Source organism: Balaenoptera acutorostrata, chromosome 19 (assembly GCF_949987535.1).
Source record: "Balaenoptera acutorostrata chromosome 19, mBalAcu1.1, whole genome shotgun sequence".
In the NCBI taxonomy this organism is placed as follows: Eukaryota; Metazoa; Chordata; class Mammalia; order Artiodactyla; family Balaenopteridae; genus Balaenoptera; species Balaenoptera acutorostrata.
Genome location: NC_080082.1, coordinates 13,569,654 through 13,575,946, shown reverse-complemented (window position 1 = coordinate 13,575,946; position 6,293 = coordinate 13,569,654).

Below are 6,293 nucleotides of genomic sequence, written 5' to 3'. Positions count from 1 at the left end.
CAAGAAGAAAAAGGTAAATATGCATTATGGCAGGCCATGACCTACATCTCATGTGAGAAGCAACCCTGGGAATGTCTTGCCAAATTATACTGATCACAGGGCTAAAAGAGGTTACGGAACTTTTAAGTTTAATGAGGTTAAAAATAAGCCATCAAAGTGCAGAACTGTATACAATAGGATCCACTTGTGCAAACAAAACAAACTCACATATATGCTTGTACATACTACAGAAAATGTATAAGATACACACAAAACTGCTATCAGTGGCTGCTTCTAGTGAGGGGCTCTAGAAGTCTGGGGTGGGAGGAGACTTCCTTTTCATTGTGTACAGTTAATCCTTTGAAAATTTTTCCACGTGCGTGTTTTCCTTTTAAAATTGTATTTCAGACAAACAGGAAAGGGAATACTATAACAGACATCTAGATTCCCACCTCAAGGCTTAAGAAATAAAACAATTAAGATTCAAATGAAGCCCCTGCAATGCCATCCCAAGAGACAGAAGCTCTCCTGAATTTTAGTGCTTATCTTTCCCATAAATGCTTTTAGTACGTATAGCTTTTCCTATTTAGAAAGAAAGAAAAAAAAAAACTTAAAAATAAGCCCCAGGATTCTAGACTTTTCTATGTCCACCCCCAACACCTGCACAATGTGAGACTCCTGGTAAGAAGGAAACTGGTTCCCAAAGTGGAGCGTGGAGAGAGAAATCAAGGGAATAAGAGCACATGGATTTGAATTCAGTCGCCTGCATTTACTCCCACGTGACCTTAGGCAGCCTGTCTCCTCTGAAATCCTGGTAAGCACTCATCTCACGCTTCGAGGATTCAACGAAATCACAAGATTAAGGGCCATCGGCCCAGTGCCCGGCCCTTGGCGAAGGCTTGATTAAATATACGCTATTATTATTATTCCTGTCCCCTCTCCCGTCCGAGCCCGGGGTGGGGGCGGGGAAGAAGCCTAAACGTGGAAAAAAAGGTCTTGTTTCTACCCTCAGATACTCACGTCGCCCACAGGCTGGGCGAGCGGAAAGCGCCCTACGGCGCGACCTCGGAACGGGCTAGCAGCCCAGGCCATCGCCCCTCAGCATTACAGTTACCACCGCCAACGGCCGCTCACAGCCCGAGCCTCATTGGCTGAGGCCTAGAAGCCAGTCCCGCCAGCCAATCAGAGAAGGGGAACGGCAAGCCTGGCGCATGCGCACCAAAGTACCTAGGTGCAAAAGGCTAGGTCTATGTTTCAACAGGGGTAGCCTTTGGGTATTGAGCTTTTTTTCCCCCCCTCCCCCCGCCTTGAGTTTTTTAAACCGAGTTGTTTTTTGCTGAATGTCAGGCTCCCGCCTTAGGTTGGAAACTCCATAAGGACAGGGCAGTGTTCTCCTTAATCTTGATCTCTAGGGTCTAGCGCATAAGAGACACTCACTTGGTGAATAAATAGATGAGGAATGCACATCCCCCCTCCCTGCCCCCCAGATCAAACATTTTTATTTTTAATTTATTTTTTAATGAATATTTTATTTAATTTTATTTATTTAATTTTATTTTTTGGCTGCGCTGCGCTGCAAGTGGGATCCCAGTTCGACCAGGGATCGAACCTCTGCCCCCCTGCATTGGAAGCGCGGAGTCTTAACCATTGGATCACCAGGCAAGTCCCTATTTTAAATTTATTTTTAATCTTTTTTTTTCTTTGGCCAGGCTCTGCAGCATATGGGATCTTAGTTCCCTGAACCCGTTCTCCCTGCAGTGGAAGTGCAGAGTCTTAACCACTGTTCTGCCAAGGAAGTCCCTGTAGATCAAACTTTTTAATCTTTGCCTCTGAACAAATAGGTGAAGAAGCTCATTCTCTAGTTTAGGCCACTGCTACTCCAAGTGTGATCCCCCAGTAATAGCACAGATAACGCATGGGAGCTTATTAGAAATTCAGAATCTCAGGCTTCACTCCAGACCTACTAAATTGGGATCTGCATTTTAAGATCCTAGTGAGGCAGGAGATAGATGGGCCCCAGGTTAGACATTTACAACTGGCCTCCCGTTTACATTTCATGAGACAGAAAAAAGTGGGTCAGGCTGGATACTTAAAACTAGCCTCCTGTTTGCATTTCCTGAGACAGGAGATAGGTGGGCTGCACGTTAGGCATTTACAATCAGTCTCCTGCTTGCTCTGAAATAGAAGCAATGACAGGGACAGGGGAGATAGCCAAGCTTTGTCTCTTGTGGATGCCTTAAGGTAACAGTCATGGCAAGAACAAAGAGGGGCAAAACCTTGTTTGAGTAAAGGATCAAGGGATCTCCGCTTCCCCTCTCCTTGGGGCAAGGGAGACATTACACATGGGCAGAAAGCCTCCTTGGGGGTCAAAAGTCAGGGGACAACTCCAGGCCATGGTGACTCTTGCTTCTCCCAGACACCTCCACGTCGGGATCCATCTTGACTGAGAGGTGCATGCGCACCTAAGGGGAGGGTCCTAAGACAAATTAGCCAGGGGAGAACAAAACAAGATGACTGGCCAGAAGGAAGACAAAGACCCGGAAAACTGCCCCTTTATAAAGAATTTAAGGGGCTTCCCTGGTGGCGCAGTGGTTGAGAATCTGCCTGCCAATGCAGGGGACACGGGTTCGAGCCCTGGTCTGGGAAGATCCCACATGCTGCGGAACAGCTGGGCCCGTGAGCCACAATTACTGAGCCTGCACGTCTGGAGCCTGTGCTCCGCAACAAGAGAGGCCGCGATACTGAGAGGCCCGCGCACCGCGATGAAGAGTGGCCCCCACTTGCCACAACTAGAGAAAACCCTGGCACAGAAACGAAGACCCAACACAGCCATAAAATTAAAAAAAAATTAAAAAATAAAAAAAGAATTTAAGAATTTCCCAAAGGCGCGACTCTTTCTCTGAGTTCGCCCATGTGTCTTTCTGCATGTACTTTGCTTTTCCAATAAACTTTTTCCTTTTCTCTACCTCTGCCTCCTCGCCTGAATTCATTCTTGACAAGGCAGGCAAGAACTAGGGATCCAAGCCCTAGCCGCTGGCCCCTGTGGTCTAGTGGTTAGGACTCCCTGTCCGGGAACTAAGATCTTGCTTCCAGCTACCACTCACTGTTAATTGCTGCAAGCTACTGCTTACTGCTGCATGCATCCGAAATCACTAGGTGACTCCTATAGTACTTCATGATCTGAAAACTCTTCAGTCACCCCCATTTGACCTGATAGCAAATAAATGAACATTCAAAGTCCATTTTATAGATGATAGAAGTAGCTTAGGTGCCATGGAAGAGTTAGACTACATCCTTCCAAAACTAAGTATTTTAGCTGTACTATCTTGAGCCCCTGCTATCTTCCTCATGCCCCCAGGTAAGGTTCAACCAGTATTTTACTGCAGAGCAAGCCATGTGTATAGCACTCAGTCTTACCTACAGTCCTAAGCAATTAGCCCAGAATAAGTTAGTAGTTTCCTCAAATAGACAATTTGCATGTTGCATTAAGATAGTTTTCCTTCTATTATATAGTTGACACTATCTGCCAGGGAAAAATATTGTAATAGGGAAGAGCCAAATCTGACTACATGTTGGATCTGTTTCTTTTACTTTAACCTTTGCTTTCCGCTGCTTTGTTCACTAAAAGGATACTTACTGTCTATACATAGTGGCCTGCCTCAGGGAACCCTGCCCCTGAATGTTAAACCAAAGTGCCTTTGTTCAGGGAAATATCCGGACCCTGTCCACCTGTGGATGGCTGCAAGAAATAAGAAATTAACACATCCCCTCCCTGAGGCTGGCTATTACAGGGGATATTTGCAAAATTTTCGGTCTTTTTACTTTACTTCCTCATCTCCTCCCCCTCTCTGTACTATAAAAGAAACTGGCATCCACACACCAATAAGATGGTTATTTTGAGACTTTAGTCTGCCCTCTTCTCTGTCTTCTGGCTTCCTGAATAAACTCGTATTCCTTGCCTCAACACCTCGTCTCTGATTTACTGGCCTGTTGTGTGGCGAGCAGAGCGAGCTTGGACTCGGTAATAGTATCATAGAGAACTGGGTAATTATCTGAATAATTCATGTAGAAAATTCATTTTTAGAAGAATGTGACTTTTGGGCTTCAACAATTTCTCTTCATGTGTACTGAACCAATCACTGGGGAATAAAAAACATTTTTTAATCTATCTTCAATTCTTTTGTTAGTGAAAGTGCTATATTAACAGCAACAACTATGGCAACATAGCTAAGTTATTAAGGCTACAACCAATATTACTTTATTTTGAAAGTACAGTTTGTACAATTTTGGCTCTCCATTTTAAATGTGCGGGTACAAAAGTCTGACCCATTTCTCAGGTTGTTGTGACTAAATATGCTATTTTGTGCCATTTTGTTAAATATCTTTTTTTTAAAATTAATTTACTTTTGGCTGCATTGGATCTTCGTTGCTGAGCGGCTTTCTCTAGTTGCAGAGAGCGAGGGCTACTCTTCATTGCGGTGCATAGGCTTCTCATTGCGGTGGCTTCTCTTGTTGCGGAGCACGGGCTCTAGGCGCGTGGGCTTCAGTAGTTGTGGCACGTGGGGTCAGTAGTCTGTGCTCAGTAGTTGTGGCGCACGGGCTTAGTTGCTTCGCGGCATGTGGGATCTTTCCAGACCAGGACTCGAACCCATGTCCCCTGCATTGGCAGGAGGATTCTTAACCACTGTGCCACCAGGGAAGACCTATTTTGGGCCATTTTAGATCAGAACAGTTATCTCTCTTGGTTTTGACCTTAGCTGTCTTAACCTCTGGGTGCCTAAGTTTCCTCAGCTGTTAATAGCAGGTAATAAAAGTAACTCATAAGGTTGTTGTGAGGATCAGTGTCTGCTGCATACTAAGTGCTCAACAAACATTAGGTATGATGATGATTATTAATGCTTTGCTGTGAACTGGGAAATTAAGTGCTAGCTTTTGAGCTTGACCTTCTATTTGTGTAGCATGCTCTTTTACATAAAATGAGTAAAATTTTTCTGAAGTATTGAAACCAAGCAGGACCCTGTGGGGCCATCCTGGGCACAAAAGCCTTTCTAGGAAATAGGTTTTATTCAGCCTCCTTGACCTTCCCAGAGTTCCAAAGGGCAGATTCAGACAGTTGCTAATCAGGGGAGGGAGGGAATGCAGAAACAAGGGAAGAGCAGTCAAGAAACAATAGTGCAGCCTTGGGGTAGGGTCCTGGTTCCTCTTCAAGGAATATACATATAATATGTTTAAGTTCTTCTTCAGGAACTAAGGCCCCCCACTCAGGTGGGGGATGGTAACTTCAGGCTGAGCACAAGATTCCTGGAGCACTACCCTGTTACCTCACCACCAACCAATCAGAAGAACGTCACACACCCTGCAGCCCTCACCCTAAATTTTACCATAACCCCCCCCAAAATCATCAGGGAGTTTGGGGTTTTTGAGTACCAGCCACCCGTTCTCCTTGCTTATCCCTGCAATAAACCTTTCTCTGCTCCAAATTCCCACTTTTTGGGTTGTTTGGCCTCCCTGTGCATGGGGCATATGAACTTGTGTTCCGTAACAATATCTTTAACCCAGTTATGACCAGCAGCACAATTTTATACCCTTGCATTTAGATATACAAGATGATGTAGGTTAATAGTGGAGAGGTTTAGGTCATGGGCTTTGGAGTTGAACAGAAACGGGTTTGAATCTTGGCCCTTTAACTTACTTTTCAGTGTGTACTTAGGCAAGGCAGTTACCTCATCTGTAAAAGGTATGCCAGTTGGCCTGCCTCATACACGGTTAAAAAAATAAACAAAATAATGTAGGAAATGTTTAATAATGCCTCACATATAAACATTAACTATTACTTTTCAAAGGCAAATCGAGGACCAAATGCCAATTTAATTGTCTCTCAAAGAGTACATTATTTCTTCCACACCAAATCCAAGAAGGTCTAAAGGACAAGTGTATCCATGAGCACAACGTATCAGAATCTGAGGTCTGCATACCATTCTGCAACTAAAACGAACATAACTAGATACTAAGAGCTGTGACCTCTACCGAACACACGTCACCATTTCCCCCTTATTAATCATGTCAACTACTAGGATTTTGAGTATGGATACTAAAATGTCGGTCCCCAGAAGTCCACATCCTTACTTGTCACGTGACATGCCCCAGTCCCTTCTTTCCCTGCCATTGCATCAGCCGATTTAGAGCCGCCTTCCCAGAAACCAACTAATAAGCTGATTCGTGCTCCAGTTGACTGGCATGTCGGATGACCAATAATTTCTCGGGAAGGTAAGGCGCGGCGGGGCACTTTCCATCCGCGCGCTCTGGTTGGACGG